The 14,492-nt window shown below is 38.5% G+C and overlaps 1 protein-coding gene across 4 annotated transcripts in view; it reads right to left on the bottom strand.

The window, feature by feature from the left end:
• SLC10A7 (solute carrier family 10 member 7) overlaps nt 1-14,492 on the bottom strand; it is a 252,728-nt gene that overhangs the window by 132,954 nt on the left and 105,282 nt on the right. The window lies entirely within an intron of this gene.

Raw genomic sequence — 14,492 nt, 5'->3', positions numbered from 1 at the left:
TGGAAAAAAAATAGACAAATCTCTTTATATAAGTCAGCATCCTTGTATTTAATTTGATATATATTTTGACAATGAAACAGCAATTAGGATATAAGGAAGAGCCACGTGAAAAAAGGTTGTCCAACTAGACTAATGCCACTTTGGACAAATCTGCCACCATGACTGTTCTGTAACCTGAAATCTTCTTGAGCACAGCCTCTCCCTGCCCTCCCCCTACTTCTTTCCTTTGGCTTATACCATACCCTTGGGGCATAAAGTCATTGATCTGCCCTGGAGATATGACTATGACATACACCTCTTCTTAAAGATCTTCTCTGGAGTGGTCCGTCAGCATGTATTCCCAGCCTCTAGGGCTATAAAACAGGTCTTAAGGGAGGTGGGGATGTCAAGACCTACTCCTTTTGTGCCCACCCAAGACAGGTTCCTATCCATAAATCCCCTTAATAAACCATTTCTCATCAAGCTGGACTTGTTGGCCTTTTTCTTTGGTCTTATGGCTCCTTTGGCCTTTGGAGGTCATTTTCCATATACCTTCCTTTCATGGAACAAAGGTAATAGTTATATATACTTACACACACACACACACACACACACACACACACACACACGCACAATGAATGTGTGGCATCCATTTATAACTTACATATTTGATTTCTTTCTGTTTAAAGTATAGTAAGAGAAGAAGTACCAAAAAGGTTTTTTTTTATCACAAAAGAAGTCAAAGAAGACAAATTAAGATCAAGAAAACCAGAAACTCCAAAGGAGAATCTATACAAAATTACACTGTAACAATAGTGGAACATTTGTTAAAAGTAGACAAGCCTTGGACCAGTGATCAGGAAGTCCTTTAATTTGATATAATAAGAAACAGCTTTATGGACCACAGTGTGCTAGAATTACTCTTTTTCAGGAAAGAATCTCTGGGTGATGTCAAAAGACAAGAAGGATGAAATATGGCTTTGTAAAGGCTGTTTAGAGATGGGAACACAGACAAGTCCATCCTGAAGAAAGAGAAAAGACAGAGAAAAAACAGCCAGGCTGGGAAAAGCAAAACCTTGCATGCAAATATGTATCATACACTGCTAACTTATAAGACTCACAAATCCCCAGGCTTTTTGTTCTATCCTGAGTCCTGCCTGGAAAATGGTTTATTTATTCTATAGCTATTTAAACTGGCACAGGCTGGGTGCCAGACACAATATAGGTATCAGGGACATTAGAATGAAAAAGACAGGCAAGGTCTCTCCTCTCTTAGAGCTTACACTCTAGTGCAATTGACACACAACAGACAAATTAACAAGATGACTTCTGATAATGATAATGGCTTTGAAGAAATAAAAAAAGTTGATGTGTTAGAAAGTACTGGGGAGGTACTTATGAAAGGCCACCAGGGAGATGCCTTTTCAGCTGACACCTGAGGGACAAGAAAGAGCCAATCCAGTGAAGACCAGAAGAAAGAATGTTCTAGAAAGAGGGATGGCTAGTGCAAAGGCCCTGAGCCGGGGGGAATGGCTTGGTGTGTTTGAGGAGAGACTCTGTGTTGCTGGAGTGTGCTAAGTATGTGGTATGTATTAGGTGGGGCCAAGGAGGAAGGCAAGGGTAGTTACTAAGACTTTACTGGTTGGGATAAGGAGTCTATAAATTCTCTCTGATGGGCAACAGAAGACACCAGAGGTTTTAAATATTTATTTATTTTTGCAAGAGAGAGAGAGACACACACACACACAGAATCTGAAGCAGATTCCAGGCTCTGAGCTGTCAGCACAGAGCCTGACATGGGGCTTGAACTCACAAACCAGGAGATCACGACCTGAGCCGAAGTCTGATGCTTAACCGACTGAGCCACCCAGGTGCCCCAGGAGACACCAGAGGTTTTAAAACTAGGGAAGAGTTGGGGCACCTGTGTAGCTCAATCGGTTAAGTGTCTGACTCCTGGTTTCGATTCAGATCATGATCTCATGGTTCATGAGTTCAAGCCCTGCATTGGGCTCTGCACTGACAGTGTGTAGCCAGCTTGGGATTCTCTGTCTGCCTCTCTCTGCCCCTCCCCTGCTTGCTCTCTATCTCTCTCTCTCAAAATAAATGAACATTAAAAAAATAAAAATAAAAAAAAAACTAGGGAAGAGTTGGGAGAGAGTATGGTGACATAAAATGAGGTTTATATGCTAAAAAGATTACTTTAGCCGTTATGTGAAGTCAGAATTTTAGAGAGATCAGAGTAGAAGCAGGTGAGACTGATTAGGGAATAATTACAGGGCAAGAGTTGATGATATCTGGTATTTGGGTAGTAACAGTGAAGATGAAAAGAAGTTGATGAGCTCGAGATATATTTTGGGGTAGATCCAATAGGATTTACTGATAAGTTAGATATGGGGGTGGGGGGAAGAGACAGTGGAGAGAACTCCAGGAACACTCTTAAATTCACTTAATGAGTAGAGCCATTTACTGAAATGAGAAAGGCTGAAGGAGAAGCAACCTAAGGACGGGGAAGGAGATCAAGAATCAAGAATATTTTGCATGTGGTAAATCTAATAAATGTCCAAGATTAGACATCAAATAGGCCTTTTCATATGAGTCTGGCATTTAGGGGAAAAGTTAGACCCGAAGATATCAATTTGGTAGCAGTGCATTTTGATGTTACATAAAACCATGGAATTGGCTGAACTTTCCTGAGTTACTGTAGACAGAAAAAAGACCAGGACCCACCACCAAGCACTGAGACCTTCTAATAGTGAGAATTTAAAGCAGAGCAAAGAACCAACACAGGAAACTGAGAAGGAATGGTCAGTAAAGTAGATGGAAATCCTAGGAGAGGGAGATATCATGGAAATGAAGAGCATAACATGTTTCAAAGAGGGTATACTCTGAAGGTATAGAACATTCTTATGTGTCTTTGAGTAAGACCAGAACAGAGAAACCACCACTGGCTTTGGCTAGATGGAGGTAACTGGTAACCTTGATAAAAACTGAGTTAAGTCCTTCGTAGAGTGCCAGGGAGTCTTGATTAGAGTAAATTGAGGAGGGACAGTGCTATAAGGAGTGAAGATTGGGACAGCTGTTTTAAAACTCAGAGCTAATATTCTCAGTGGGGAGAAACTGAGAGCTTTTCCTCTATGGTCAGAAATAAGACAGGATGTCCAGTCTCACCACTTTTATTTAATATAATACTGGAAGTCTTAACCACAGCAAGCAAACAACAAAAAATAAATAAAAGGCATCCATGTTGACAAAGAAGTAAAATTTTCACTATTTGCAGATAAGATAATACTATATATAGAAGACTCAAAAGACTCCACAAAAAACTGCTAGAACTAATACACAAATTCACTAAAGTCACAGGATACAAAATAACTTACAGAAATCTGTTACATTCTTATACCAATAATGAAGCAGCAGAAAGGCAAATTCAGGTATCAATCCCACTTACAACTGCACCAAAAACAATATGATACATAGGAATAAACCTAACCAAAGAGGTAAAAGACCTGTACTCCTAAAACTGTAAAACACTGAATATGACACAAAGAAATAGAAAGACATGCGAAGCTCATGGATTAGAAGAACAAATATTTTTAAAATGTCTATACTACCCAAAGCAATATACACATTTAATGCAATCCCTATCAAAATACAAACAGCATTTTTCACAGAGCTACAACAAATAATCCTAAAACTTGTATGGAACCCAAAAAGACCCCAAATAGCCAAAGCAACCTTGAAAAAGAAAAGCAAAGCTAGAGGCATCACAATTACGGACTTCAAGTTATATTACAAAGCTGTAGTGATCAAGACACTTTGATACTGGCACAAAAATAGATCAACGGAACAGAAAGAAAGCCCAGAAACGAACCCACAACTATATGTTCAATTAATCTTCAACAAAGCAGGAAAGAATGCGATGGAAAAAAGAATGTTTTCTTCAACAAATGGTATTGGGAAAACTGGACAGCACCATACAAAAGAATGAAACTAGACCACTTTCTTACACCATACACACACACCAAAAAAATTCAAAATGGGGGCGCCTGGGTGGCGCAGTCGGTTAAGCGTCCGACTTCAGCCAGGTCACGATCTCGCGGTCCGGGAGTTCGAGCCCCGCGTCGGGCTCTGGGCTGATGGCTCAGAGCCTGGAGCCTGTTTCCGATTCTGTGTCTCCCTCTCTCTCTGCCCCTCCCCCGTTCATGCTCTGTCTCTCTCTGTCCCAAAAATAAATAAACGTTGGAAAAAAAAAATTTTTTTTAAAAATTAAAAAAAAAAAATTCAAAATGGATCAGAGACCTAACTGTGAAACCTGAAACCATAAGAATCCTAGAAGAGAACACAGGCAGTAACCTCTTTGACCTTGGCCATAGCAATTTCTTTCTAGATATGTCTCCTGAGACAAGGGCAACAAAAGCAAAAATAAACTCTTGGGACTACATCAGAATAAAAACCTTCTGCACAGCAAAGGAAACAATCAACAAAACTAAAAGGGGTAGTATCCAAAATCTATAAAGAACATATCAAACTGAACACCCAAAAAACAAATAATCTAATTGTAAGATGCACAGAAGACATGAATAGACATTTCTCAAAGAAAACATATAGATGGCTAACAGACTTATGAAAAGATACTCAACATCACTTATTATCAACATTTCTTTATTTTTGGGACAGAGAGAGACAGAGCATGAATGGGGGAGGGGCAGAGAGAGAGGGAGACACAGAATCGGAAACAGGCTCCAGGCTCTGAGCCATCAGCCCAGAGCCTGACGCGGGGCTCGAACTCACGGACCGCGAGATCGTGACTTGGCTGAAGTCGGACGCTTAACCGACTGCGCCACCCAGGCGCCCCAACATCACTTATTATCAAAGAAAATGCAAATCAAAACTACAATGAGATATCACTTCACACCTGTCAGAATGACTAAAATCAACAACACAAGAAACTTGGGGAAGATGTGAAGAATGGGGAACCCTCCTGCACTGCTGGTGGGAATGCAAACTGGTGCAGCCACACTGGAAAAGAGTATGGAGGTTCTTCAAAAAGTTGAAAATAGAACTATCCTATGATCCAGCAATTGCATTACTAGGTATCTATCCAAAGAATATGAAAATACTAATTCAAAGGGATACATGCACCCGATGTTTATAGCAACATTATCTACAATAGCCAAATTATGGAAACAGCCCAAGTGCCCATAGACTGATGAATGGATAAAGAAGAGGTGATACACACACACACACACACACACACACACACACACACACACACAAAGAAACATTACTCAGACACAAAAAAGAATGAAATCTTGCCATCTGCAAGACATTCTTACGTGTGCAACTCAGGCATTTGATAACTGTGTTTTTCACACAAATTCCTAGAAGGGGAACTGACCCACCAAGAACAGGCTGAGCAACACAGTACTTATTGCTGTGGAATCTGGAGTTAGAAATGTGCAAGTTTATATCTTGACTTCATCACTGAATAGCTGCTATCATCCTGGGGGAAAAAATCAAACTCTTTTTAGTTCTGGTTTCCTCATATAATTCAAGAGTAATAACACTTATTGAAAATAAAAAACACAATACATGCTAAGTGTTTAGCACAGCACCAAATCCATGGTTGCTTTGACAGATGCTATTATCTTTTTTTTTAAGTTCATTTATTTATTTTGAGAGAGAGAGAGTATGTGTGTGTGCGTGCCCGAGTGTGACTGGGGGTAGGGCAGAGAAAGGAGAGAGAGAATCCCAAGCAGGCTCCACACTGTCAGCACAGAGCCCAACGTGGGACCCAAACCCACGAATTGCAAGATCACAATCTGAGCTAAAATCAAGAGTCATACACTCAACCAACTGAGCCACCCACGTGCCCCAACAGATGCTATTATTATAGTTATTGTTCTCAGCATTTCCAGTTTAGATCCATATCGTGAGACTACCATCTACAAAGCTCATATCTATTTATAGACCCATCAACAGTGTATATTGCAAAGTCTTTCCATTCTCACCAATAAGTCAATCTTGTTAAACTTTACTAATTTCAGAGATGGAAAATGTTTAGTTTTATTTGTACAGATATGATCAACAATACAGTTACATATCTTTTCATAATTTTATTGCTCACCCACAGTTGTTCCTCTGTGAATGGCCAGTTTAAGATCTTGCTCATTTTTCCATTGATATACGTATTTACTTCCTTGTTAGCTGCAAGAGCTGTTTATTTGTTAAAGATCAAGGGGTGCCTGGGTGGCTCAGTCAGTTAAACGTCCGACTCTTGGTTTTGGCTCAGGTCATGAGAATCTCATGGTTTGTGAGTTCAGGCCCCACGTGGGGCTCTGTGCTGACAGCATGGAGCATGCTTGGGATTCTCTCTCTCCCCGTCTCTGCCCCTCCCCCGTTTGCATGCGTGCATTCTCTCTCACAATAAATGATAAACAAATAAAATATAATAAATAAACTGATAATAATAAACTTTAAAAACTGAATAAAGATAAAAACATCCTTGTCTATATTTTGTTTCTTACTTACAGCAAACTTCAGATATGAAAGCACTTCCTTTATAAAGGATGAATTCATTGTAAGAATAAACTGAAGATGTAGTCTTTACTGATATGTAATTTGGGTTATTACTAGTCTTCTTTCCCAACTTCACATGAAAAAAGCATAGGGATTATCTTACCTTGCCCAAACAGTGCAAAATTCTGTTTCTAAAGGATGTCCCAGAACATGATAAAAAATAAGAGCCATGGCATGGCATAATAATACAATTATTCAAGATCTGTTCAGCGTTTACAGCCAGATTTGCTATAATTTAGTTTCTCGCTGTTTCTGAAATAAATTCACCAAAACTCTTTAAGATGACATTTCTGCCTCTGTTAAGTACCTCTACTTCTTAGTTTTCAAGAGTTCTAAGCATGCCCTTTCCTCTTTCTATTTCCAGTTCTACCATCTTGGTCCATGTGCACCTAACCTATGGCATTCATGACTTGATAGATTTCTACTTTACAGGCCAAAGAGTCCTCATCTTTCACTGTGTCCTCATATGTCAATTCCTCTTCTCTCCCTCCTACTCCTCTGATCATTTTATAACGATTTAGTAACCACAATAATGAAATTTACTGAGAAAACTAAATTTTGAGATGCTGCCATAACTAATGGAGTCAGAGAAATGATGAAAAGGGCTTTAATGAGGTTTGAAATATGGTTGGAATATTACAGATAGAAAATCAATTTAGAAAATGCTGTCAGCCTCATCCACAAGGGAAAAATTATTTAAACACACACATCTAAAGGACAGAAGTAACTCTGAAGGCAATGAAGAACTGACAATTGTTTTACAATAGAGAAAGCTCATTCTTTCTTTATGTACCTATATCTACCTACCTATCTGTCTATCATCTATCATTATTTTGCTATGATTAAAAACCTAACTTGGTAAATATCTAAATACCATGGGTATTCAAATTCTGCAAAGACTAATAAGTAATTAAGCATTTGACAATTGTAAGTAATTTACCCTTAGTTTTAAGTAATCTTGGAGGTAGCAATACCGCTTACAAAAACGCTGCATAATTTTGGTCATCCCCTACAATCGATTTTATCTTCCTCAAGAAAAAAACCTAAATTTTGTGGACTCAGGCCTGAGGAATATTTTGGAGAAAAGCATACCTTTTCCATAAAGCCATTTATGCTACATACTGCACATATTGTAAAACCTTGTACATCAAAGACAAATTTGTGTTTAAACAGATTATCAGGTTATAGAACAATTAGAAGCCACAATTCTCTTAAAATAACTCTAATGAGACCTGAAAAACTGCTTCAAGTCTCTGTTATTTAAGCATTCGGCATATTCTCTGTTCTTAATCTTTGAAAATTAGATGAAAGCTATGGCCTTTCTCTCTAGAAAAATCCATATACAATTATAGAATACATTTTGAATATAAATTTTCAGAACTGACTAGGATCCCAAGCCTCCAGGCTAAGGACTACTCTAGAGGAAATATTGTTTTTAAGACTATCGCCAAATACCTAATATATGAACTACTCTCCCGTTACTACCTTAGGCACTCCATCTATGTAGTTTGGAGCATAGAAGAGTTAAAGTTTCACACCTTCATTCCATAAGCTCTTCAACCGTGTTTTGCAGAGCAAAGCCTTGGCAACCGCCTGGAACTCACTGCTGGCGCAGCTCCTACCTGCTCTCCACTCTCTGCTATGGAGAGGAGCATCCTGACCGATTATACTGGAGACTGGAGACCTACTGATGTGCACCCTCAACAGTGTGACACATTAGAAGACAACTACAACCGATGTGCTTGGAGCCTGTTCCTAGGATTCTTCCTCACAAGCTGACTATGCAACTCTGGTCTCTCACATATAAACCTGATTCACTTAGGTGATGGGCCCTTTCCTGTCCCCCACTTTCCTTTTACCAACTACTGGGATAACCAAAGTATGCAGAAGTCAGACTGCAGTGAGGCTGAAAATACGCCTGGAAAAGGAAGTCAACTTCCCAGCTCCAAGCTTCTTTCACAGTATATAATAATCTCACTATTAAAAGGGGGGGGGGGGGGGGGGGGAGAGAAACAGTGACTTCTGAGAGTAACAGATTCACATGTATTCAAATCCAAATATAGCATATTCCAAGATCAAACATAATTTTTTGAAGCAAACAATTGGGTCAGATTCTATGAGATGCCTATCTAATAGCCATTCCCATCTTCTCATATGCTAATGAAATCATGTAACACTTCTTTCTTTGGGGCAACAATATGTCCAACTAGGATATGACTCATGGCTAGTCCACTAGTCATTTCCAACTAATGTGAGCCTTAAATGCACCATAGATAGCCAAGATATTGACCTCCCCTTAACACTCAGGGCAGATGGGCAGGGCTTGGAGCAGCAAGAGCATTCTCTTCACTCCCAGGATGTATAAAAAATGTTACATTTCCTATGTGTGCCACAAAGGGAAGAACGTCAAGAAGCAAAGGAGAATTCTGTTCCCTTTGATAGATACTCAACCTGTCTCCTTTCCTTACAGCTAGCGGTAACCCTCTGATTGAGTTTTAGTCAATGAAATATTCGAGAAAGTCTGCTGAAAGCCATTTGTTTCTGCTTCTCTTACCTATTAAAAGGGCAGAGATGAGAGGAAACCTTTCTAGCAATGCCTTTCCCCTTCCATCATACCTTGAAAAAGGACACGATGCCTGAGGCTACAGCAGCCATCTTGCTACCACAAGACAACAAAGCATGCGAGTAAAAGAGCAACAGCTAAGTAGAGCAGAGCAGAGAGATGGAAAGAGTCTAGAAATTCATTACTTTGTTGAACATCAGAACCAAAATCAGCAATTGTCTACTTCCCATCGTCTTGCTTAAGGTTGACCGATGCATACTAGTGGATGGGAGATTTCAAGTCTTTTTTTTTTTTTCCTCTGAAGCGTCCTATAGTTCTCACTTCGTGGGAATATCAGCTTTCTTATCATCTATTAATCCCTTCACCATGTTGAGTCACCACTTTGAGTCTGACTAGGATGATGCCAGGTTTAATGCTATCAATTTCTATCATCCTCTTCATAGCTCAAAACTTAAGAGTCTCCTAGAAATTTTAGTACATTATGGCAATACTGTGTGTAATTCTGCAGCTAGGTGGAAATTCGCAGGGCCACTATAGATTCTCACATTCAGGGTGTGTTAGTTTGCTTAGGCTGCCAGAACAAAATACCATAGACTAGGTAGCTTAAACAACAGAAATTGATTTCCTGCACACTTGAGGCTGGAAGGCTGGTACCAGGGTGCAAGCAGAGTTAGTTAGATGTGCAGAGAGCTGCCTTCTCACTGTAACCTCACTGGCCTTTCCTCTGAGTAAGTGAGCGCCCCTTGTGTCCCCTCTTCTTCTTATGAATACACCAGTCCTATTGGATTAGGGACCAACCCTTGTGGTTTACTTCCTAAAGGCCCTAGCTCCTAATACAGTCACACTGGAGGTTAGGATTTCAACATATGAATTTGGGGAACGACACAATACGCTCTATAACACAGGCCTTGGGTTATTAAAAATAAATAAATAACAAACCCAAAACCTCTGAACTAAAAAGCTGGGGGCAAACATGTTTTCATACATTCTGAAAGATAATTTAACAACTGTTCCCCAGCATATGGAACACACAGAGAGGAGTATTTTAATGGGTATGTATAGGTAAAGGCTCAGGAATATTTAGGCACTGTCAACCTATCTATAGATAATATAGATAATATGAGCCAAAAACATCAACTAGTATTTCTTCTAAATGAAAAGCACACTCCAAAAAGGCAACTTTGGAAATCTCTTTTAAAGAAATAAGTGCAATAACACGTGTGTTCCCAAGTAGGAAAAAAAAAGATGGTGTTTAAAAATGGTACATTAACAAAAATGCCATATTTGTCAAACTCAAAGCACTACATGATGTATGATTCAATTTATGCAGTGTTCTGGAAAAGTCAAAATTATGGGTACAGAAAACAGATCAGTAGTTGCCAGGGGCTGGGAGGGTGTGTAGAAGCGATGCCTCCAAAGGGGCACAGGGAAACTGTAGGGGTGATGGAATGTTCTACATCTTGATTATGGTGGTGCTCATATGACCATAAGAATTTGTCAAAACTCATAGAACTATGCACTAAAAAGAATGAATTTTACTATATGTAAAACATACCTTAATTTTTTAATGGGAGAAAAGGGCACATTTGTGGACTGATAAAAATAACCAAAGGGTTATTCTGTACTCAGTTAATCCACACTCTGGTAACCAATCAAGAACTCTAGAAACAGAGCAATCACTCATATATTAAGTAAAATTTTAAGACATAAATGTCTATGGCAGGAATAATCTTGTGTTGTGGGGTACCATTATATGTGTTCAAGACTTTTATAGTGATACAAACTTAATATCTGAATTATATCAAATTATTAGGTTTAATTTACCAGAAAGGGATCACAAAAAGTGATATCCATTACTGTGGAAATAAGCAATTAATCTTAATATTTCATAGCATAATTGTGCCTTCCAATGGGAAGAAGGGCACAAATGATAAATTTGATAATGATAAATTACAGATGATAATAGCTTACTTAACTTTCAAGAACATTTCATGTTTTACAAAGTATCTTATACATACTGTCTCATCTAATTCTCACAGTACTCTGGGAACACTTAATAGGTGAGGCATTATTATTACTTTCCCCAATATACAAGTGAGAAAATAGAGGCCAAAGAGGTTAGATGACTTACCCATAGTCCTAAAATTAGTACAGGTAGAGTCAGAAAATAAGCAAAGATATTCTGACTCCAAATCTAATACTTTTCTCCAAACATCAGTTGGCTAATTAAAAGGAACGTATCTCAAAACTATTCCCCAAATTTCTAACTACAAAGCTAGCTAAAATCTGAAAAAAGCTACATCAACCCTCAAACACACTAAACACACTACACCTTGTTAAATGGTTCTATAAAATTAAAATGAGAATATAGCAGAGGCGGGACTATCTGTAAGGCAAGCTACTGTTCCCATGAAAAAGGAAATACATACATAGTGAGTTCCTATGACGTGCCAGGCCCACTGTTTCATATTTAAATTTAAAAAAAATTTAACGTTTATTCATTTTTGAGACACAGAGAGAGCATGAGCAGGGGAGGGGCAGAGAGAGAGAAGGAGACACAGAATCCGAAGCAGGCTCCAGGCTCTGAGCTGTCAGCACAGAGCCCGATGCAGGGTCCGAACCCATGAACTGTGAGATCATGACCTGAGCCGAAGTCGGATGCTTAACCAACTGAGCCATCCAGGAGCCCCTCATATTTAATCTTGTAACAATCTCCAGAAGTAGTATTATTATTATCCCCAGTTCACATTTAAAGACATCTGAATCCAAAGATGTCAGTTTAGTTGCCAGAGTCACACAACTCATAGGGATAGAAACAGGATTCCAATACAAATCTGCTGGAGGCTGAAGCCCTTTGTTTTTGGAACCAAAAGAAGGTATTTTAAGTCTACACATTTGGACAAACTGAGTCAAAATTTCAGCAGTTCCATAACTTTGAATCTCAATAAGTCAACCAATCAATCAAGCCATGCCTTATTTACATTTTCTCCACCTTTAAAATGTGGAATAAGTGTGTTTTCCTCCTAGACGTATATAAAACCTTTTTGCGTAACCTGAAATGATCTGAGTTTACCAAAAACAGGCATTCAATACTAGTGTCAACCTTTAGGTACCAGTGTGGTGCCCTGTAGCAAGGTCAGCCAGGCCTTGAGATCAAAAAGCAAAATGAGGGGCGCCTGGGTGGCGCAGTCGGTTAAGTGTCCGACTTCAGCCAGGTCACGATCTCGCGGTCCGGGAGTTCGAGCCCCGCGTCGGGCTCTGGGCTGGTGGCTCGGAGCCTGGAGCCTGTTTCCGATTCTGTGTCTCCCTCTCTCTGCCCCTCCCCCGTTCATGCTCTGTCTCTCTCTGTCCCAAAAATAAATAAAAACGTTGAAAAAAAAATTAAAAAAAAAAAAAAAAAGCAAAATGAACCAAAATGAGAGTAGAAATAATTCCAGGAATTATGACATTTTCCTTAAAATGTAATTCTGCTTTAAAATTATACATTAAATATTTTAAAATATCTGTTTTGCCTTTAAAAAAAAAACAAGATTCTTAATCATAAGATTACAGAAGAAATGGCTTTTTTTTTTTTTTATCTTTTTATCCAGAACAGAATGATGCCCATGTAGGCATCTGAGAAACATCTCATGGTGAGGTTGATGGTAATGATGATTGGATAGCTACTTTTACACTTATTTGTCTTTAGTGGCTTTCATTTTTTAAAAAAGTGAGGGGGAAAATAATTTCTAGTTTCGATTGCTTTATATTGTCACGTAAGCTGGTGAGTTATCTGTTCCTAGGTGTGGTTGTTTTTTTTTTTTTTTTTTTTTCATGGAGAGATGTAAGTCATCCACTTGCTGGCATAAAACTTACAAAACGAAGTTCATTTTGCCTGCCAAGTGCAGATAAAAGCAAGGGGGGGAAGAAACAGTTTAAATGTAAAAAGCACCTTTTCCCTAACTCCTGAACTAGTTCACACAATAAAATGAATAATTCAACTAAAACTTCGTGTGTGCAGAGCGCTGCATGCACACCAGTGGCATTTTCACTTCAAATTTGTACAGTCTTTAGTCAACACCCTTCATCTGCATTTCTAACACCTGCTTCAGTCAGCTGTGAAGTAGGCTGTTATCTCTATGGTCGCCTTTCATCTTTACTCTGTCCATCCAATACACACAAAAAATTGCATTATAGAACATAATTACTCGGCCTAAAAGAGACAGGGATAATTCACATGATCTTCCGAAAGGTATTTTCCTCTATCGTATCAAAAGGTAATTTTAAAACAAGTTACAATTTATGCTGTCATTCTTCATTGTTGTGTGTGTCTCTTTCAAGCACTGATGTTAACTTTGCACAGCAAAAAAAAAAAACAAAAACAAAAACAAAAAAAAAACACCAAAAAGAAACAAACAAACAAAAAAACCACAGCATCTACACTCCTCTGCAATGAGAATCTGTTTTAGGAGCAAAGGAAAGTAAAAAATTAAAGGCAATGGCTGGTACTATTTGTAGAGTGCACAAATATCTCTTCTAAGTTTGTGCTGTTATTAAAATGATGCTCTTCCAACTTAGCCTGCCAATCATGGCCTATGTTAAAGTTTTATGTATACCAATGTAAACACTAGACAAGTCTTTTGACTATCTACTCAAATTATTTGTCCTGTATTAAACAACTTCATAAGGAGGACTTAAGCAAAACACTTAAAGCCTGAGGTTTTCTGATTAAGAAATTATCTTAGGAAATGAGTGAAATGGGGAGCAGTTGGGAAAAGAACTAGACTAAAATGGAACAATTTCTGGTATACCATCATTCTGTTTATTTCCTTCACAGCACTTAATTAGAGTGTGATTACTTTACATATTGCCCATCTCTCTATTTGGATGTAAACACCATCTGGGCAAGGATTGTGCCTTGCTTCGTCACCACTCTATTACTAATGTTTAGATTAGTTCCAGCCACACAGTAAATACTCAGTAAACATATTTTAAACAAATGAATATTTAAATCCTCTACCAGATTAAATTGGAAGGGACTCTGAAGGACCATTTAAGCTTCTGTACTTTCTTAAAAAATATATATGCCCTGCATATATGTATAAGAAAAAAACCCTCAAGTATCTTGGATCATATTTACAGAATATTTTCTATATAAGCTGATGTTCTCAGCCAAAGAAGATCCCTTTAATATAACTTTAAGACAATTTATTTTTTTAACTTTAAATTTTTTTTTTTTTTTTTAGAAATCCAATGGCTGGTGAGAATGTGAGGAAAGATCTCTTTTTTTTTGAGACAGACAGAGAGAGAAAGAATGCATGCAAGCAGTAGAGAGGTGTAGCGGCGGGGGGGGGGGAGGGGGGAGAGAGAGAGAGAGAGAGAGAGAGAGAGA

Source organism: Herpailurus yagouaroundi, unplaced genomic scaffold (assembly GCF_014898765.1).
Source record: "Herpailurus yagouaroundi ecotype Mexico unplaced genomic scaffold, PumYag 28, whole genome shotgun sequence".
NCBI classification, from domain to species: Eukaryota; Metazoa; Chordata; class Mammalia; order Carnivora; family Felidae; genus Herpailurus; species Herpailurus yagouaroundi.
The sequence above is the reverse complement of the archived record's forward strand: the minus strand, read 5'-3'. Positions and strand labels throughout refer to the sequence as shown.